General features: G+C 50.3%; 1 protein-coding gene and 1 non-coding gene across 12 annotated transcripts in view; one reads left to right on the top strand and one right to left on the bottom strand.

Annotated features, from left to right (window-relative positions):
* SNX29 (sorting nexin 29) overlaps positions 1-21,907 on the top strand; it is a 499,996-nt gene that overhangs the window by 223,450 nt on the left and 254,639 nt on the right. The gene's annotated exons all lie outside the window — the stretch shown is intronic.
* LOC124518092 (U6 spliceosomal RNA) lies at positions 11,868-11,974 on the bottom strand. Its single transcript, XR_006963623.1, has one exon. It is a non-coding gene; the product is annotated as a U6 spliceosomal RNA (small nuclear RNA).

Genomic DNA, 21,907 nt, shown 5'->3' with positions numbered 1-21,907 from the left:
TGGGCTGTGAGTAACGTCAGCGGCTTTTAAGAATAAGGGTTGAGTTTTCCCCTGCAACAAGTCATTTAAAGGTTACACTGGCTGACGACAACACTCTTTAACCAGGTTGATTAAATAGGGTACAACGTTGACTCTCTTGGGCTCCAGAGCTTGGTCTTCTGCTGCCACACTATGTCACTTCATTAGAGAAAATAAAACAGGACTTCCTTCAGAAGAGTTTTCCTCCTGCTAACACTTTGAAAAAGATATGCACTCACACCGTGCATGCAGTTTTGAACCTTGCTTTTCTCTGTAATTGTCCATCTCAAGAATTTTTAAGTCTTTCATAGACTGTGTAACTCCCAATTCCTAACAACAGCATGTTATTAGATCTAGAGGATAGACCAGGGTTTATTTAGTCAGTTTCCTATTGTGTTAGACCTTTTTTTTTTTTTAAATGTTATTTTACTGAAAAATGCTGCAGAGAATGTCTTTTGTATACAGAATTTTCCCATGTTTCTAGTTACTTAGGAGGAGTGGTACCATAAATACAACTGCTGGGTGAAATGGCATGTTTTTTTCTGACTCCTGTGATGGATTGCCATGTTGCTCTTTGGCGATCTGTCCATTTGAAAGTGTCCCCAGAAACAGGTCTAGTTGGCCGCTCTCTGCCGCATTAATGAATGGTTACCATTTAAACACCATCAGGCAGAAACCTAGCTGATTGTATTTGATTTGTATTTCCTGAGTTGCTATGGAGATGGAATACTTTTTTTTTTCTCTGTATTTATAAATTGAATTTCCTTTTGGTGAATTGCCAGCTCATTTCCTTGGCACATAGAAGAATTTTTCCTAGGGGTTATATGAGGGCTCGGCGTCGGTAAAGATGCTGGCTGCGTGTTTTAACCAGCTGTGCCTCTTTTGTTAATTAACCCTCTAGCACAATAGTAGCTGGCTCTGTTTTAGTCCGTTCCCCGTTCAAGTGTCTGGCATAGTTCTAACTTCTCCTCCCCTTCTGGAATGTCCTCGGTTTGGGTGTTCAGCAGTTGGCCTGGTGTAGGCACTCGGACGGTCAGGATTTTGGGAGCGAAACCTTCAAGCCTTTGTTTGAAGGGACTTACAAAGGCTTATGGTCCTTAAGGGGGGAAAGGACGTGTAAAGCCCTGTTGAAATCCCCCTGCCTTCTTTCTCATGGTATAATTACTTCCGTAGTGGATGTGGCTTAAAACCTTGCATCCTGGGCTCACTTTTCCTTTGGTGAACGAAAGAACAGCTCTGGTTCGTAATCTCCCATTGAGCCTCACGGTGGGTGGCTGAGACTGAAGGAAATCTGGCTACTGACTGGAGCGTCATTCTCCCTAAGCTACCAGGGTGCTGATCCCCAGTTGCCTTGTGAAACCCTTGACTGTAGGAACAAAGCAGGGGCCTGGAGCAGGAGGAGTGCGGATTGACTGCCGCTGCGTAATGAGCGCTTGCTGTGTGAGCCCTAGAGGCGTTGAGGGGAGAGGTTCCGGGATCAGGCTGGCTGCCAGCTGGGTCCAGGCCGTGCCCGTTTTTGAGCTCTGTGCCTTGGGCAGGCCACACTCTGCTGAGCTTTATTGCCCCGCTCTGCAGAGCGGGTATGGTTCACTGTTCCCTGAGAACTGTCCTTGCGAAGATGCGACGAGCTGAGCCAGTTTAAGCCGAGCCCTGCACTGCCTGGGGCGGACTCTGCTCTTGAGTTTTTCTCCTTGGTTCCCCGTCTCGCACGGAGGTGCCCAGAGTCCGTGAAGTGCGTTCATGGCTACCACCTGTTTGATTCTTTCAGCTAACTTGATGGGTTCTGGTCTTTTTAGCATGCAAATCGATATACACCATCGTGTCCCTGAGTCCTACCCTTCACTGCCCTGTCATGGCTCCTGATCTCCGCTGTCTTCAGCATAGGCCGGCCTGTGGTCTCTACAAACCCCCTCCCCACATCCACACACCTGTTCACCTTCTCTCTCTGCTCTAGCCCCCTGGACTGGTCTCTTCCTCCCGTTACAGGACCACACCACTTTGCCTCTCAGGGCGTTTGCACTGACCATAGTCTTTGCTTGAACCTCCCAGGAAATCAAAACCAGCCAACTCCTTCACCTTTCTGACTGGCCGGTAGGCCCCAGCCGACGGCACAAGGCCTGAGGGTCTGGGCAGTCAGAAGGCGCAGGGACAGATGATTTCTCCAGCACGTGGGTGGGTTGTTGGTGACCCTTAGCTGGATTGCAGTTGTGTTGTCATTTATGTAATTCTCTGCTCCAGTTCTGTCTTCCTCACTGGAAGCAGACACTCCTTCCCCTCCCTCCAGCCCCAGGCAACCACTAATCTACTTTCTGTCTCTATGGATTTGCTTTTTCTGGGCCTATCTTATGAATTGAATGGTATGATCTGTGTCTGTCTTCTTTGATTTAGCATCATGTTTTCAAGATTGATCCGAAATCATGGCACGTTTTAGTACTGTGTTCCTTTTTACGACTGAATAATATTCCACTGCATGGCTGTACGCCATTTTGTTTATCCATTCTTCCTTTGTGGACTCTGGTGCTGTCTTTGGCTGTGGTGAACAATGTTGCTTTGAATGTTCATGCACAAGTTGTTTTGTGGACATGTCATTTCTCTTGGGTGTGCCCTTAGGGGTGGCGTTGCTGGATCACATGGTAACTATTTCACTTGTCGAGGAATTGCCCCCCTGTCTTCCTAACTCCACCTCCTGCTAGCAGTGAATGAGGATTCCCGTTCTTCCCCGTCTCTGCTGGCTCGTGTTATCATCTGTCCCTCTTACTGTAGATGTCCTGGTGGAAGTGAAATGCTGTCTCATTGTGGTTTTGACTTGCATTTTCGTGATGGCTAGTGATGTTGGTGATTTTTCACATGCTTTCTGGCTATTTGTGTATTGTCTTTAGAGAGCTGTTCCTTCAAGCCCTTGCCCTTTGGTTTTCAGTTAGCTGTATTTTTTATTGACTGTGTGTTATTTGTATATTCCGGACAGTAGGCCCGTACCAGATGCATGATGTGCAAATATTTTCTCTCATTCTCGTTTCACTTTCTTGCTGGTATCCTTGAAGCTCACTGGTTTTTGATTTGGATGGAGTTCATTGATTCTTATTTTTGTTGTTGTTATTTGAGCCCTCATATTTTTGGTGTCTTGCCTAATTGAGTTTGTTTTAAAAATCAGTGTTGCAGTATTACGCCTCAGAATGATTCACTATTTGGAGAGTAAATACTCTGGCTCTGGCCCAATGATTTTGGGGTTCATTTGGGGAATTGTTCATTCCCCCTCTGGACTCACCACTGTGCTACGTGGACATACCTCTCGTGCCGGGGACTGACGCTATTTTGGGTACAGTGGTCTCCCTTCTGAGCAATGTAGCGGGCGCCCGGAACATACCTGTTGACCACATGACCGAACGATGCAATGCTTCCTCTGGGTCTCGATTCCTCACGTGGCATGTCTGTGTCCCTTCTTTGTTTCTCAGTTACTGTTGTTCTCGCCCCCGTCCCCGCCCCCGGTCTCTCTGAGTGTGTGCGTGCACCTGTCTTTCTGTCATTCCTCCCCTTCCTCCTCTGTGTCTTCCTCTCTTTAGGTGCCCCTGGCTTGGTCTCTTTATTTCTCTCAAAGGTCTCTCTCCGGCCGTGCCTCTTTGGTCATTATTCCTTACCTTTTTCTTCCAGTTTGCCCCATCAGATGGCTACAGCAGGTGACCGAAGTGACCCTCTCTCTGCATTTCTTTCTTTCCTTCTTTCTTCTCTTTGGTTGTCTCTAGTGTTTAAGAAGTTTGGGGAACTTAGACACAGACTGTTGAATTCCTCGTCCCTGCTACGCCCCCGGCTTGGCAGGAGGCGCTCCGGAACCAGCTGGCACAGTGCTCAGGTTTGCAGCTTGCCGTGTGCGAGCCTGTCCCCTAGGCCTCCGGTACTTAATTTGAGATTCAGTTACGAAGCCGCAGCGATGCCTTTGCACTTTCTGAGCTACATCTTTGGCATGTCGGGTGGGAGCAGCGCGGGCAAGTTTTCCCGTGTGTACCCCTGCCCGAGTTCGTTAGGAGCTTTATTATGGAAATGACTGCTTCTGCCTTTGCATTTTCCCGTGTTACTCTTCTGTATTGATATATTTTCACCTGCGCAATGTTGGGATATTCTTCAGGGTTCTTGCTTTCTGATTGAGTGGCAAACCTCAAATTAACACACGGGAAAGGAATGGAAAAGCCTCTGGGTAAAACAGATTTGCACTCCACGCTTCTTTTATTGAAAGGAAAAGTAATCAGTGTTTGGAACAGAAAAACTTAAACATAATAGAGAGTGGGTGAAAACCTAGGTTGTAAATTTGATCTGGGTGTATATGTATATGTTTGGAGTATAGATTCTGATTTATGTTCCCAGTTCTTTTTGGCAGGGTATAGAAGCCTCAGGGAACTGAAGAGAAGCAGGTAAGGATTTGGAAATAAATAACAATTTAGGGGTTATTGGAAAAGTACAATTTTCTGTTTCCGTAGTACTTGTGTCTGCGCTGGGGGGGATAGGGAGGGATATGCGTGATTTAATAACTGATCTCTCCCTTGAATACAGCCACCTCTGGTCTCAGAGATAACTCAGAACTGCTTTACATATATATTTCCCAGTACTGTAGGTTTTGATTTTACATCTCCGCTTTTTTCGCATCAATCCGACACAAATCTTGTTAAATAAATATCCATCAGGTGTGTTCCAGCAGTTACTGGTTTGTTGGTTTGTCCAAAAGACCGGACTGGAAAAAGAAAGGCAGTCGTTTCAGTTGGCGAGTATTGACTTTAAAAGTCTTTGAACGCGCGTCTGCGTGAACAGGGCTGATGGTGATGCCTGCTGTCCATCCTCAGGTTAAGGCGCTTTCCTGGAGGCCCCATCTAACAACCGGGGCTTACAGCTTACTGGCTGGTGTCTCTTAGTGGCACCACTCACGTGAGGGAGGTGTGACGCGATCTTCTGGCTTGGAGCACGGCCTTCCTGAATAAGGCTGGGCTTCTGCCATGACGGAAGAAGGAGGCACGCTGGCCTGCCCTGGCCATAGAGGGGGTGCTGGCGGTAACTAGCATTCATCGGGTGACGCTGTGTACCAAGACGTACAGCAAGCACGTTAAGCGCGTGGCATGTGGGTAACCAGACGGAGGCGACGTCTGCCTCGGCATTTAGTGTGTGGTTGGCTAGCAGGCTTGATAATTGTTCAACCCCATTTCCTGGGTTGTACCTAGCTCCCTGGACTCGAAGCTCCTTGAAGACTGGAGGATTCGCTTTTGTCCCCCAGAGCTTACCTAGCTCGGTGTTATGTACCCAGGAGCTAGCCAGCGAATGTGGACTTACTAAACCAAGGCTATTTGTACTGAAAAGTGTGTGTGTGTGTGTGTGTGTATTTTGATTGCCGAGAGCTGTACGTTCATTAGAATTTTAAAAGCAGGCACTAGAACAACGAGAGGAAAAAAACCGCTTTTAATCTCATCACTAGTTTAGAGCCACTGTTCACATTTTCGAAGTGCTTATTTTCAGTCTTATCTTTGTGTGTCTGTGTGAAACAAATTTGGGGCATTCTATGTATATCATTTTGAATTCTCTCACTTCACTTGGGATTACATCATGAGCATTTTTACATGTCGTTAAATGCTTTTCCTTAGCAGTCTGTGTGGCCACATCACGTCTCCTCCTTGCTACGGCCTGGAATTGGAGTTGTTTTTTATTGTTACGCTGACCCTCGTCTGTTTCTGTATCTGTGTCTCTATATCTGTATCTATCCACACGCACACATACACACATACTTATATGTATATACGTATACACACATACATTTATACATATATTTATACATTATACATTTATACATACATGTATACACACATACATTTGTAATATTTTTTTAAGAGCACGAGAAGGGGGAGAGGGGCAGAGAGGGAAAGTCTTAAGGAGGCTCCACACTCAGTGCACAGCCTGACGTGGTGTTCAGTCCCACGACCTTGGGATCGCGACTTGAGCCGAAACCGAGAGTTGGACGCTGAACCGACTTGGCCACCCAGGCGCCCCGCATGGTGACCATCTTTCTGTGCACATTTTCGTATGTGACTCCAATGATTTCTCTAGGGTCAGCTCCTACAAAGCGGGTCCCTGGGCCATTCAAGGCCCTTGACAGAGATGGCCAGCACTTTTCCGGCAAGAGCGCGTCGACGTGGGCTTCACGTGCTCGCCTGCTCTGCTTCCGTCTCTCCCACATGGGGTGGTGGCATTTTCACTTTGCTAATCGGATGACACGTCTTGGGTGTCTGTGGCCATGGGATTTTTCCCGAGTGTTCACCGTTTGTGGTTGTTTTTGTTGGTGTGAAGAGTCCGTTTATTGCTGGTCTTGATTGTTTTTTTCTTACCACGTCTTTAGGCTTTTCTCTTTATAATTTGGTTGTGCTTCATATTTATAGGAATTGTGGTAACACGTGGCCACTTAGGTGGCAAATACTTGTTTTCCCTTCATTTTTCTGTGTCATGTGTTTTTTTTAATGTTTATTTATTTTTGAAGGAGAGAGAGACAGAGTGTGAGTGGGGGAGGGGCAGAGAGAGAGGGAGACAGAGAGTCAGAAGCAGGCTCCAGGCTCCTAGCCGTCAGCACAGAGCCCGACGCGGGGCTCGAACTCACGAACTGCAGGATTGTGACCTGAGCCGAAGTCAGATGCTCAACTGACTGAGCTACCCAGGCACCCCTCCCCTCCCTTTTTAATGTTTATTTATTTTTGAAGGAGAGAGAGACAGAGCAAGAGTGGGGGGGGGCAGAGAGAGGGGGAGACACAGAATCGGAAGCAGGCTCCAGGCTCCGAGCTGTCAGCGCAGAGCCCGACTCGGGGCTCGAACTCATAAACCATGAGATCATGACCTGTGCCAAAGTCGGACGGTCAACTGACCAAGCCACCCAGGCGCCCATCTGTGTCATGTGTTTTGACCTATATAACATTTAAAATTTTTCACCTGATCACATTGGTGGACTTTTCTTTCTGATTTTGTCTCTTGATTTGGAAAGTTGTTACAGCTCCTGAGAACGAGTGTGTACTTCTTGGACTTACTTAAAATTTTTAAGTCTCTGCAATACATTGGGAGTTTATTTTAGTGTTAGAAGTAGAGAGAGATTCTGACTTGGTCCCCGTTGTCTCCCTCCAGCTCGCTAATTAAGCAGTTACTTCGTTCTGCGCTGTTCACTAACACTTGGTCTCCCTCGGTTTGTGATGCTTCCTTTCTGTCTTTTTCATAACTTAAAAAAAAAAAAACATTCTAGGGTCTGTGTCTGGTATCTTTCTGTTGCCTTGAATCTGTTGATGGACTCTTGAGGCCATACCGTAGCACGTTAATATAGTCTTGTAGTATGTGTGTGTGTGGGAACAAGTCCCTATTCAGTGTTCTTTTAAAAAGAACCTTTTATTTGCTCCTTGTCAAGATAAGCTTTAAAATTTGGTCAGATTAGAAAAATAATGAGGATTCCAGTTGTGATTTATAATATGCCTAGGTGGCTTTTAAGAGGATTAATGATTATTGATTAAAATTCTTGCCTGGGCTTGGCCTGGTGGTCCTGTGGAAGTCATTGTTGTGGAGCAGGGGAAGTTGACTTTGTATTAAGGCAAGAAACCCTAAAAATTACTAATACTATTTTATATTAAGAGGGAATTTATTGACGACTTAGGTAACAAGTTTTCTGGCTTTAGGCACTGCTTGGTCAAGGACCGGCTATTATTAGGGCCTAATTTGTGTGTGCTTGTATGGATGTTTGTAAGTCTTTGTTTCTCTCCTTGTTTGCCTCCGTCTCTCTCTCTCTCTCTCTGTCTCTGTCTCTGTCTCAGTGTTTCCCTGCTTCTGCTCCACGTTGGCTCCATCATCAGACAGGCCAGCCTCCCCTCCTGAATATAAGATGATTGCAGCAGTTCTGGGACCTGGGCCATTTTAGTTCACGTCCAGTGTGGCCTAGGGGGAGAGCCCCTGCGTCGGCATCGCACGGCTATGCACAAGTTTCCTGGAGCTTCTCTGACCCGAGCGTGCGCGTCTTGGAACCAGCACTTGGCTGGGAGACTGCACGCCTTGGTTGGCCCAGCCCCGTTTGCGTGCCAGCCTTGGCCCAGGGCCGGAGTCAGGCCCTGGGTGGAATCTGTGGTGAGGGAAAGTTGGGGAGAACTGGCCTTCCAGACAAAAGTTGGGTGTTCTTTCCCAGAAGTTGAGAAAATGGGATCCGGGCTTCCAGTACCTAGCACGTGCCGGAAAGTTGGGTGTTCTTTCCCCAGAAGTTGAGGAAATGGGGTCTGTGCTTCTAGTACGTAGCACCTGCCCATGACAGTCTCTTGCGAGCAGCTCAGCGCTCTCCAGCAGCGCGCTTCGAGAGAGCCCAGGGCAGGCCAGGTGCCTGTCGGAGGAAGCCAGCAGCACCCTGACGTTTCAGGACAGGGGGTTCCTCTTGGTCCCGACCTCAAATCCGGTGAGCACGGATGTTTGCCGTCCTCTGGTCTTCTCTCTGGAAAGCAGCTGCCTCTCTCCCATCCCTGGTTAGAGGAGCCCTGGGCCGCTGAGTTTCACAAAGAAGGGCATCGATCCCAGAGTTGACCTACGTCTGCCTTGGCTGTCTTCTGTTACGGGTAGAGAATCCAAATCTTGCCAATTTCTTCCAGCTCTCCTGACGGCTGATTTCACGTAAGGGTCAAGCAGAGCCAAGCGAGGTGCTGCTGGTCGGTCCGCACGAAATCCCGTCAGGACCTTTGAGGTTAAGGGTGCACGAGGCAGGAGGAAAAACAGAGGCTTCAAGGAGGCCGGTCACTATCAGCTGAAGCACGAGGTTCAGTGGAAACAGGCCCCGCTGTCAAAACGCAGAGTTAATTTTTACGATTTTTTCCCTGTCATTCGTGTTTCTGCAGCACCTGATTCCACAACCTGGGGTAGCATTTTGTGTTCCCGAGAGAGGGTTGGCCGGGCCTCTCAGTAAGAGGCTCTGTAGTCGAGTCACTGGTGGGCTCAAGAGACTCCTCTCGTCTGGTCAAGGATGATGATGGCCTGTTTGGGCCTTTGTTCTGGCCCAGACACCCCTGGGCATTTAATTGGGTTAAACAGTTGTTCGGTTGGGTTTTGGGTCCGTTTAGAAAACTCCGAGGGCATTGATGGCGGGGTCGGCTCTGTCCTCATGGATGTGGGCGGGATCGCCAGCCCCCGGAAACCCTGCTTGTTACCGTGCGCGGACGGCATTCCGTGAGTCACGTGGGTGACGTCGGAGGATTCCTGTTGAGACTTTGCACCCAGTGTCACAGGGTCCCTTGTGGCTCTTGCAGGGCTTGGGTTCTCACCAGCGTGGACAGTGGGAACCCCCAGTAGTTAGAATCATTCTGGGAAATTCCTTGGGAAGGTATCATTTTGTGGGTGTTGGTGCTTCCGGCAGTGGAACGGATGGTTGATTCTGAAGTCAGAGCCCACACGCGGTGGCTGGCAGGCATTTAAGAGCTAGGTCGTTCCAGCACCCACACTCTCACACAATGTCAAGCCCTACAACCTCTCATTGAGTAGGAGCCTCCTGGCGGTGGGGGCACGTGGCCACCAACACTCCGGGGGAGCAGCAGGCCACGTGTCTCTTGTGCACACGTCCTGGCGCCCGAGCGCGACGAGCGGAAATGTGGGGTGGCACCCGGTAGTGGTGTTCCTTTCTCCTTTCTCTCTCGGTGTGGGTCTGGTGTATCATGTACACACCGGTGCGTGCACCTAGCTGCACGTGCATGAACTGTGCATTTGATGTCACTCTGGGACGCGTGCTGCATGTAACCACAGCCCAGTCCCCTCACCCAGGTGGTCACGTAGCTGGTAGAGCGAGTGCTGGGGGCAGGGTTCCCGTCTGGCCCCACCGACCCCTGAGCCCCAGCCTTCTCCCACTCTGCCGCCTGGCTCTTGGTGTCTCTCCCGTGCCTGGCGTCTCCTTTGCAGACAGATAATAACTCCGATGCCTTGTGATGAGTTGATGAATGAGTAGCTGAGAATACATGGGGCTGAGGGTCTCACAGGATGGGAGGTCTCTGGGTAACCTGAATATGACCCTGGAGGTTCCTCTTGCCCCCTCAGGGTGATCAAGTGGGTCTAGCTCTGAGAGTGAAGAAGATTCTGTTTTTTCCTTCATACAATCACATAAGTCACACGCGCTAAACAGAGTTTCTTGTGCTTCCTAGAAGCAAAAATCTTCCTCTCAGTATTGATTGGGACAGTATTGTGTAAATCAAAGACGGTTTTACCATTTTTGAGAACCCGTCCCCCGTCTCTGAGAATTGGCTGCGGCTGGAGGGAACGATGCGGGCGCGCTCGCACGGGAGGGTGGCTGGTTCATGTGCAAACACAGATGCGCGTAGCTCCAGGAGCCACATTTCTCGCCATTTGTTACTGTTACTTAATTGGAAGTGACAGTTTTGTGTTCCCAAAAGAACAGTCACGTTTCTCCTTCCAGATTTGTTGTGGCAATTTACTAGTGGATCTAATTATAATGTTTGGTGGGGCCTCGGGTGGAGGGCCCACCTAAGTGGTAATCACACATTTTTCTTATGATATAGAACGCTGGATTTTTCCCCCCTGTGGTAAAAATTGCTTCTAAATGGTAAAGCTAAATTGAAAAACGTTGCCCCTTTTGGGGGGATCCTTTATGTGATGGTTGAGAGCTTTGGCCACGGAATCGGTCAGTCTGAGGCCGAATCCTGACGCTCTACCTTACTCGCTGCATGCCCTTGGCTGGGATGTGACGTGACCCAGCCTCATTTTTACCACCTGTCAAATGGTGAGATAAGAGGAGCTCCTCAGAAGGTTGATAGGACACTTCCTTGTCTGTGGCGGACTGTGACCGTGCTGTCAATCGCTGACTAGTGTGGTGCCCGTCTCCATATGTGTGACTACTATCTTTTTTTTTTTTTGATGATTGCATAAAGATGGCTTTTTTATTGTTGATAATCTTACTATTCTTTTTTATCATTAAAATTAAAAAAAATTATTTAATTTACATCCGAATTAGTTTATAGTGCAACAGTGATTTCAGAGGTAGAGTCCTTAATGTCCCTTACCCATTTAGCCCACCCCCCTTCCCACAGCCCCTCCAGTAACCCTCTGTTCTCCATATTTAAGAGTTTGTTGTGCTTTGTCCCCCTCCCAATTTTTATATTATTTTTGCTTCCCTTCCCTTGTGTTCATCTGTTCTGTCTCTTAAAGTCCTCATATGAATGAAGTCATGATATCTGTCTTTCTCTGACTGACTAATTTCACTTAGCATAATACCCTCCAGTTCCATCCACGTAGCTGCAAATGGCAAGATTTCATTCTTTTTGATTTCTAACTAATACTCCATTGTATATATATCCCACATCTTCTTTATCCGTTCATCCATTGATGGACATCTGGGCTCTTTCCATACTTTGGCTATTGTTGATAGTGCTGCTATAAACATGGGGGTGCATGTGCCCCTTCAAAACAGCACACCTGTATCCCTTGGATAAATACCTAGTAGTGCCAGGTCGTAGGGTAGTTCTATTTTTAATGCTTTGAGGAACCTCCACACTGTTTTCCATAGTGGCTGCACCAGTGTGCGTTCCCACCAGCAGTGCAAGAGGTTCCCCTTTCTCCGCATCCTCACCAACATCTATTGTTGCCTGAGTTGTTAATGTTAGCCATTCTGACCGGTGTGGGGTGGTATCTCATTGTGGTTTTGATTTGTGCTTCCCGGATGATGAGTGATGTGGAGCATGTTTTCATGTGTCAGTTGGCCATCGGGATGTCTTCTTTGGAGAAGTGTCTAGTCATGTCTTCTGCCCATTTGTTTGCTGGATTATTTGTTTTAGGGTGTTGAGTTGGACAAGTTCTCTGTGGATTTTGGATACTAAGAAAAATACGGAAGCTTTGCGAATCTGCCTGTCATCTTTGTGCGGGGGCCATGCTAATCTTCTCTGTATCGTTCCAGTCTTAGTACATGGGCTGCCGAAGTGAGCACTACTTGTGACTATGTTATGATGACTTTGTCTTAATTCTTTCCATCTGCTTGTGTTTTGAATGACAGTGTCCACTTAGGTGTTTCCCCTAGTACAGGCAATGAGGACTTTTCCTAGATACTTAAGGGAAATTTCTCTTCCACATGGTTAAAAGTATAGTGCTTAAAGACATTTAATTTTGTTTTTATTTTTTTCCTGCCCAAACAGAAACCAGTGGTTGACGGTTAGCTTATAACCCTTGCATCTCTCCTGACTGATGATGACGGAGACCTTGGTGAATGAATTCTGAAACAAAAGTTGTTTCCTGCAGAAGCAGCTTCTGTTTATTTTATGGGAAACAATGAGTTAGCTGCTCTGGGGGCAGGCTGGTTTGGTGGTCGATGGTGTGTTCTAGAGAGATGAGTTGGTTGGGGGAGGGCACAGAGTTAGTCATTTCCTTAAGGTTCCCCTTTCTCATCTGTGAAATAAGGATCTTACTCCCAGTGTTCACTCTGTAGAGTTTTTGTGAAATTTCAGGGAGCCCACAAAAGATAACGAACACAGTGCCTGGCATATAGCGAGCCCTCCATAAATGTTAGCTGTTGCGTTTTTATTTCTGTTCTTACTTTCTTTGCAAAGATCTGAGGATGACTGAGAGAGGCACCCCACGTGTTGATCTTGTCATCTTGTTCCTTGGAGTTGGTAATTTGGACTGCTGCAGGTTAACACTGAAAAAAGTTTGGTGTGAAATCACGTGGTGCCTGATTTTGGAGAAGCGCACAGCTCTTGAGGTCTCCAAGGATGTGGAGCTGGCAGATGTTGTGACGTATGACCTTGGATGGTGTGAGGAAGGGACAGGATGCTGGTGGAGACAACTAATCATCATTAGAGCTAGTCCCTCCTCCGTTTTGGGGGGGGGTCACAGCTTGGGGGTCTTTGGATCAAAAACAGTGCTAAGTTGAGTTCTAGAGTCAAAGAGGAACCTTTCCGTATCAGCAGTACAGAAGGGCCAGTTTGTGATTTGCTGGGACTGATGACGCCGGCCCACCGTGGTCACCGTCAAAGACCAGAGCTGTGATGCATCTACTCAGATTTGCGGACTGGGGTGTGGGTCAGGTCTAGCTCCGGTGAGGAGGAGCTGGAGCTCAGGCCTGAAAGAGGAAGGCATTCCCCTTCCACACCAGGTTTATCTCGTTGCCTCGCAGGGGGAGAAAGTCCAAAGCAGGAGGAGGAACAGGTGGCAGAAAAACCGAGGAGAGGCCGGTATTGTCAGGGCCCAGGGTGAAGGAATGGGGGGCGGCCCAGCACCCCAGGCCTCACAGGTTCCAGGAAAGGATTTGGTCTTTGCTTTAAGAAGAATGGAGTGTCTTTCAAGAGTCCTAAACAGGGATCAAATTGGCCTTTTAAACTTGTTACATTGTCCAACTGCGGAGAGAGAATTGGTGATGGCCAAGGTCTGTGTCACTTGGGCTGTTGGCCCCTGCAGCTTTCAGCAAGCCAGATGCAGTGGTTGGAAGCTGGGGCGAGGACGATGGGAATTAAGGGGAGATGCAAGGATTTGGCCGAGGAAACGGACACGACCAGGGCTCCGTGTCTTACGTTTTTAGATCGAACCCTTTCCTTTCAGACTATATTCTTGGTACAGTCTTTCTGCGTCTGCTTCATTTCCCTATGGCTCGCACGGTCTCTTTCCTCCTGCTTTTCCCTGAAAATGATTCTTTGGGTAAAAATAAATACCTTCCCGCTTAGAGCAGCTCCTCTTCCAGGTGAAGCGAATAAGTGAGTGACTGAAATGAGCAGTGACTCGTAACGAGGAAGGCGCCCGTGGTCCGTGATTGACACAGGCGCACCGTTTCCTCCCGGAGAGCCGTCGGTTCAGTGTTCCATTTACAAAACGCGCAGCAGGACCCGCACTTCGTAGTGGCTTTACCCAGCAGAGCATTACAATATTGTTTATTTTCAGGCTCAGTGAAGGCTGAAAAAGTCCCCCTTTCAGGCGGTCTCCAGGCTAGGTTTGCTTGTCTTTCGATTGGGTTCCTTAGGTGGCATGCTTGGGAGGTATCATTAGTGTGTGTCTTCCAAAAGAAAACCACCTGTGACGGTGGCCACGTGTGTTTCGTGTTCCAGCCTTGCCGTTGTGCAAGAGTGACGCTCTCATTTTCGTCTCCGAGAAAGGTGGACAAAGGTGAGACCCACAGCTCTGAGCCCACCTGCCTCCCCAGTTGGGAGAGGTCGTCGGCACGTGCTGGGATTGTCGCGGCAGCCTCTGCTGGTGGCCCTGCTCCCACCGTGGCTGCGCCTTCCCTGCTGTGAGTGTCTGCTGCTGCCATGGGGGGCCTTGGAAAATAGAAGTTGGGTCATGTCCCCTGTAGCCTCTCGGGCTTCCTTTCATACCTTCCCCCTCACAGCCCCACATAGTCTGGCCCTTCCCTCTTCTCCGTTTTCCTTCCGCCGTCCTGCCCCGGACACCTCCTCTCCTTCCCCTCTGGCATGTTGCAGTCTCCAGACTCTTGCTGCCTCTTTGGCCTGGTATGTTCCACTTCCAGATCTTTATATGCCCTTCTCCCTTTCTCCCCAAGGTCTTCAGCTAAATACCACTTTAGCGAGAGACTGTTCTATGTGTAACAGCACCCCTGACCTGGCTTCAGTTTTCTGTGTAGCTCTTTGCACTGTTTGACATAAAAACTGGTTTGTTGTTTTCCCCGGATACCCCCCACTAGTGTCAGCTCTAGAGAACGGGGGCTTTTCCGTCTCCTCTGCCGAATCCTGGACCCAGACAGTGACAGGTGCACGGTTGGGCTGTGTGAGTGTGGCCGAACGAGTAAGGACTTGAGAAGTACCCCACTGGGTCTATGTGGTCGTGTCTGGGAAAGCGAGGCGGTGCTTCTGTTACCTGTTTTTGCTCAACAAATCACCCTAGAAGTTAGTGGCTTAAAACAGCCACCGTTGCATTTGCTCACATTTGTGTGAGGCAGAGATTCGGTGGACACAGCCGAGATGCTCATCTCTGCTCTGTGTCACCTGAGGCTTCAGCTCCAGTGGCCTGGAGGCCCGGGGGGGGTGGTGGGGGCGCCGGGCCAGCTGTGGCTGGTGCATCTGCACCCGTGTTCTGGCTGGTGGCCACGTCCCTTGGTCCTCCTTCACCCGAAGTGTCCACGTGCCCTGCTCGGCCTTAGGCATTCCTGGTCGTCTCAGGGCTCTCGGGAGTGTTCCTGCTGGACGTGGCAGCCTCTGCTTGTGTCACGCCTGCTGGCCAGGGCGAGTGTCACAGCCAAGTCCAGGTCAGTGAGGGCAGTGCCTGCACAAGCACAGGGACACCAGGAGGTGTGGTCCGGGTGGGGCCACTGTACAGAGTCTGGCAGTGTGTGATGCGGAGCTGAAGGGACAGATCTAGAACCGCCTGCTGGGTTTGTACCTTGAGTTCACGACTCTCCAGTGGTGGGCTTGAGCTAAGTGACCTGATTTTTCTGTGCCTGTTTTTCTCACGGATAAAATGAGGCAGAGGCTACTTGGTAGGCTTGTTGCTGAGAGTTTCTTTGCCTTCTATTTATTTCACCTGCCAGATGTTGTTTAAGCACCTGCTGGGTGCCAGCTCTGTGCCTGGGCTCTGGGATACAGGAGGTCCCTCGTGGGGCTTGCGGGAGGCCGGGGAGGGCATGTGGGGAGGTCACGAAGTCTTCTCAAAGCGTGTCGTGGGCTGGGTTGGAGGGCTCAGGGAGCCCAGAGTGCACGCCCTCACCTGGGCTGGGGCAGGGCCGGGCTGAGAAGACTTCCTGTGGAGAATCTCATAAGACAATCCCTGAAGGATAAGCTGGGCTTTGGTGGGCAGAAGTTTCCAGTTAGGAAAGGGCACATGGAAGGGCATGTGCAAAGGCCCAGAGGAGGATGAGGGAGCATGGTCGATAGAGGGACTGAAAAGTTAGGGTCAGGAAGGGCCGGGCACAGTCCCCCAGACACGGACCTGCAGTTTGTTACTTCTTAGGGTTTTTAATGCCTGAAGTTTGTGATGCAGAAGCCATTAACTTAATATTTTTAGTTTTTACTTTACTTTTTTTTTAAGTTTCTTTATTTATTTTGAGAGAGAGTGAGAGCAGTCGAGGGGCAGAGAGAGAGGAGGGAGGATCTCAAGCAAGCTCCGTGCTGCCAGTGCAGAGCCCAGTGTGGGGCTCAGACCCACAGACCGTGAGATCATGACCTCAGCTACAGTCAAGAGTTGGATTCTCAACCGACCGAGACACCAACTAGTAATTAGTCGGTGCCCCAACTAAATATTTTTAAAGAAAATCGCCGCACTCCTCTAGACCCCCTTGTCACAAATGATCCATAAGGACTTCCAGAAATGGAATTAAATGACAGAGAAGACTGTTCGTGAGCCCCATCCTCAAACCTCAGAGTGACAGATTTAAAGGAAGGCTTTTTACCCCTCCTTCCACCCACGCCTACCAGGTCCCAAAGCATTTGAACTTCCTGTCTGTAAGCCGGAAAACTGGGAGGTCCTGCTTGAGAAATTCCGGGTTGGGGTTCCCCCTTGGTGACCTCATCCAGTGTCCTCTGAAAGCATGAGACCTCCTTGGTCTGCTTCACCATCCACTGGCTCCTTGATTTCTCAGGAATCCGGTCTTCCCCTCTCCAAAATGGGGGGCTGTATGAACTTGATAGGCTGGAGAAGAGAATTAAATCAGGTGCTGTAATCACACTCTCGTGCATGCTTATTACTTCTCCGTGAACATGTGCTCAGCCCTGGAGGAACCCGTGCCCTGGGTTTCTCGCTCCTGTCCCGACACCTGCCTCGTAACCTCCTCCTGGTGCTGGCGGCCTCCCCTCAGTCCTCGGGCGTCTCTGGGAAAGCTCCCTGCATCCCCTGGTCACCCCTCTGAGAGGCAGCAGCTGCCTGAGGGGCCCCGGGCGCCCAGCCACTCGGAGCCTTTGGATCACCGGCCGCTCCTCCAGATGGCACGGCTCCCGTCGCGGGGGAGCCCCTGCCCCTTCCACCTTTGTAACTGTTCCTCAGATCCACTTGGGCGCCAGCCCAGCAAACCTCAGCCCCGGCCGGCTTTGTCCTCATGATCTGGACCGCCCGCTGGGGATGATGGTGGAGGAGGGTTTGCGTGTGGGGTTCTAGGAATTTTCAGACCCACACGGAGAAGCTGGTGGTACTGGGGCTCATCTCTGTGGGTCTGACCCACAGGAAGTAGTCATTTGTCCGTTCAGCTGGTGCCCTCCAACCCTCCCACGTGCTGAGCCCAAAGATGGGGGGTGGGGAGACACAGTCCTTTGGGCCGTGAGCCTCCAGGGACCGGTCATTCACCTGGAAGTATTTGTTTATTTTTTCATCCATTAATTCCTTTTTAAAAACACTCGTTAACTGGCAGTCATAGGCCACTCTCCTTGCCATCTGGGCTCCCAGTGAATGAACCACGTGAAGGTCCCTGTCTTGGTGGGCTTACCTTCTGGTTGGGGGAGACTCGCCGTCATCAGCAAATAGGGTAAAAAAAAATGTATGTCCTGTTGCAAGGTGATAGTTGCTCTGGAGGAAAAGTAAAAACGGAGCGGGCCGAGGGGACCGGGAGTGTCTGACCGGAGGCACGCAAGGAGGAGCTTCGCTGAGAAGGTGCTGCTTGAGCGCGAGCTTGAACGAGGGAGCCGTGGCCAGCAGGTGGGAGAACATTTGAGGCAGAGGGAGGTGGCCTGGAAACGGCCTAGGGTGGGAGTGTGCCTGGCACATCCCAGGGACAGCAAGGAGTGACTAGGAAGGAAGTGAAGTCACAGAAGGTTCCAGTGGCTCACCTCCTGCAGAGCCTTGTGCACTGCTGTGAGGAGGTTATGTTTTTTTCTGTGCAGAAACTTGGGGGGGGGCGGGGAGGGGAAGCCACTGAAGGATTTTGAGAGAGGAGCATCACCTGTCTTAGTTGTTGAGGATCACTTTGGCTGCTGTCCAGAGACAAGCATCTAGGCGAGAACGGCCAAAGCAGGGAGGAGAGCAAGGCGGTGGTCACAGGAATCCAGGTGGGAGGTGGTGGCCGAGACCTGGGTGAGCTCTGGCTGGGTGTCGATGTTGGGTGTCCAGGAAAGGATTTCCCAGAACTTGGGCGGTGAGGTGTGAGCGAGAGCAGCACCGGATGGCTGGGAGGAGCTTGCCCTGAGCAACCAGAAGCTTTTCCTTGCAGTTGAGCAGGACGGGGATGGCTTTGGGCAGAGCAGCACTCGTGCGACCAAACGGGAGTTCTGGTGCAGACGTGCTGTGTTGGAGATGGCTGGGTGTGGGAGAGGAGACGGGAAGGATACGTGTGCATCCTGGGCTGGAAATACACATGGAAGGTGTGGACAAACCAAGATGCTTAGGGCCCCGAGATGGGATGAGATCCCTGGGAGAGAGAGTGTAGGTGGGCCAGGACTGAGCGCTGGGGCCTTCCACCTTGAGAGCTTGTAGGAAGGAGGAGGACGTGCCAGCTAGGGTGACAGAGAGGCAGTGCCTGGGGAGGGGGGGTGGACACCGAGGGAGAGTGTGCGGCCCTGGAAGCCCAGTGAAGAACATGCTTGAAGGTGGAGACTGTGAACACCGGTGTCAGACGTTGCTGATGGACGAAATGAGATGGGGGCAGGTGACCTGTGGAATAATCCAGCGCCCGCCAGCGGTGACATGGGCTGGAGCAGGTTGGAGAGAGCCTGGTGGGAGAGCGTTCAGACAGTGGGAGGAGAAGTGCCACGAGGACCTGGTTAGGCGGCTCTTGGAGGAGGTTGGCCGCGGGTGACGGTCCACATGCACGCCGCCGAGATTTGTGGAGGACATGCTGTGCCGCCGTCTGTCTTAGCTCTCTTGCAGGTGATGGTGGAGGAGGCGGGCGTGACTTGAGGCCTCTTCGCGTGTCGTTCCAGCTGTCCGTGCCCCCCTGCCTTCTGGCCTGCTCCGCGGATCTGCAATGGCGGAGCCAGAGGGCTTGGTCTTGCCACCCGGCCTCTGGTTCCTCCTCTGTTTTCCCGGTTGTATTAGTTTGCTTTTGCTGCAATAACAAACATCATGGTCTTTGAAGCCACGTTAGCGTATTATTAAATGTCTGATGGTCACAAGTCTGATGTGGATCTCTCTGGACTGAAACTGAGGTGTTTGCAGGATTGGGTTCTTCTCTGGAAGGCCTGGTAGAGAACCCATTTCCTTGCTCGTCCAGATGTTGCGGAAATAATTTCCCAGTGATTGTAGAACTTAGGTCCCTGTTTCTCTGCCGGCTGTCGCGGGCAGCCTCTTCCAGACCCCCGCAGACCTCTTCCAGTCCCCGCACGCAGCCTCTACGTCCCACACCACCAGTGGCACACTGACTACTTGTCGCACGCGGAGTCTCACTTCTCCTTTGCAGCATCCCCTGCCTTCCAGCCAGAGCAAGTTCTCTTCTTCGAAGGGTTTGGGTGACTAGAGGGGGCTCACTCACATAACCCGAGGTAATCTCCCAACTGAGAGTCACGGAGGTGCTATGCAAGGTGACACATTCCCAGCTTTCAGGGATTCGCGTGTGATCACTTTAGGGAGACCCAAACCACCCAAACCACACTGCCTACCACACTTGTCTCTGTGCGTGCCACTAACTGGTTGCTCAAACCTGGGAGTCAACCTTAGATTCTCAACAGACTGCACCTCTCCCATTGTGGTCAGGAGGTCTTGTCCCCTCCATAACCCACCCCCAACCCACCTCAAAGAGGGCCAGCAGCTTCTGCCATCTCACCGCCATGAGCCTGGCTCAGGCTGCCACCATGTCTTGTCTGAAATGTTGTAGCAGCTCCTAACTGCTCTCTTCTCTTCCAGTTGTGTTGTTTAGCCATCCATAATTCACACAACCATCAGAGCAACTTAAAAATAAGCAAACGAATGATATTCTAGAAACTCTCCCCTGGCTTTGCTCGTGAGAATAAGGTGGAACATTCTGCCCATGGTCCCTGAGGCCCCGTGTGATGCACCTGATGCCTGCCCTCCGGGCTCCTCTCCCCCCACACACCTTGTTCACCATGCCTCAGCCACACCGGCCTCCTTTATGTCCTCAAAGAAGCCCCCTCTGTCCTGTGCCATAGCCTTCACCGTTCCTTTGCCAGAATGTTGTCCCCTGCGGTAGTTCTAACCTGTCTTGTCTCCTCGGAGAAGCCGAATTCTCCCCTTGTCTGAGGAGCTCTTCCCCATGGCACTTCCTCCTGGTTTTTATATTTTGCATGGCCATTGTTACCACCGGAAATTATACCCTTTTTTGGCTCATTTGCCACCAATCAGGTGCCAGTTCTAGGAAGGCAGCAGCTTACTGTGTCCCGCTCCCCGTGGGGTCCAGAGCATGTGACCCGTGGCCACCACTCCGCGTGCATGTACTGGGGGAACAGACGAGCTTCTGGCGTGAGGATCCTAGAATGCTTTTGGAGAATGAGCTGTGTCTGTAACAGCAAAAAATGCTTTCTTCGACTCACAACACTGCAACACCAAACGTGTGGGGATTTGTCCCACACGAACCATTCCCCAACTCTGGGGACGCCAGCCGGGTATCCTGAAGTTGAATTCAGTTCTGATGAACCAGAGTTAGTGCAGACACCACAGCCTCGGGGCCCATCCCAGAAGGTGGCCTCCGTTTCAGATGCCAGTCGCAAGTCCGAGGTCTCCACCTGCACTTTGGAGTGATTGGCTATAAATTGGAGTTCCCACCACCCCTTCCTCAGGTTCAGCAATTTCTAGAATGGCTCCAAGCACTCAGGGAAATATTTATTTACATTGAATGGTGTATAAAAAATATTAGAAAGGATACAGGTGAACAGCCAGATGAAGAGGTAGACAAGGTGAGGTGTGGTTGGGTCCCGAGCACGGGAGCTTCTGTCCCCATGGGGTTGGGGTGTGCCACCCTACAAGCACATGGACGTGTTCACCAGCGCTGAAGTTCTCGTATCCTTCTAGATTAGGAACTTTTGTGGGTACTTGATCACATAGGCATGATGGATCATGATGAACTCAACCCCCGACCCTTCTCCCCTCGAATGAGGACGGGGGTGGGACGGAATGTTCCAAGCTTCTAATCACCGCTTGGTGTTTCTGGTGACCAGACCCCTTCCTGCAGCCCACCAAGAGTTACCTCATTGGAACATAGGATACTTCTCTCAGGAAATTCCAAGGGACTTGGGAACCCTGTGTCAGGAACTGGGGTGCTTAAGACCAGTGTTTATATGTCTTACACAGTTTGTCTGCCTTTCTACCTTCCTGGCCAAGAGGAAGAAACACTTTCTATCTGCTCGTGATCCATGGGACTTGTCATAGTTTGGGAGTCAGCTCGCACATCCAACATCTCCTCAGGGGCGCCAAGTATGGAGAGAGTGGTTATTTTTTTATTGACTTTAATCTAATACACAGTCAGACACCTTAGAGGACTTCTAGCCTCCCTTAGGAAGTTTCCTTGGTTCTCAGTATGAAGAGGACTTTATTCTTCCATCATTATCTGAATGTAATAGTCATGTATGAAGACACTACCATATGCGGACCAGAAACAGCCCATCCATGCAGAGAGAGGTAGATTCAGCCCTCTGGCTTAGAATGTTCCAGTTCCTTCCCCGGATTCCTCCTCTTGTCCCTTCCATCGTCGGCTTCCTCCAAATCTTCCTTGCTTTGGGTTCTTAGATATAATTAAGATTTTTTGAAAGTTGTCAGGGTTGCAGAACATCTCTGTGGTCTTTTTGAAATAGCCTCCTGGTTTGTCATATATTATCATGTTCCAAATATGTCAAAGTCTGTTGCGCACGTGGGAAGGAAACAGTCAGCTTCTAGATATCCAGGGAATTGTTGAGAACACAGAGCGGTCAAGGCCAGGCCACATGGTCCGTCTGCCCCAACTTTGAGGGGAGGTGGCATGGGCTCCCTCCCAGTGTGGGTGGGATTGGTGACGTCACTGGTGGATTGGAGCCCTCCCTCTTTTTGCCTTCCGTCAGCTAGAGCAAGCCCTCAT

This window comes from Lynx rufus, unplaced genomic scaffold (genome assembly GCF_022079265.1).
Source record: "Lynx rufus isolate CCGP_SWC_20201006 ecotype Redwood Valley unplaced genomic scaffold, mLynRuf1.p SCAF_23, whole genome shotgun sequence".
Lineage (NCBI taxonomy): Eukaryota > Metazoa > Chordata > Mammalia > Carnivora > Felidae > Lynx > Lynx rufus.
This window is presented reverse-complemented; position numbering and strand designations above follow the sequence as displayed.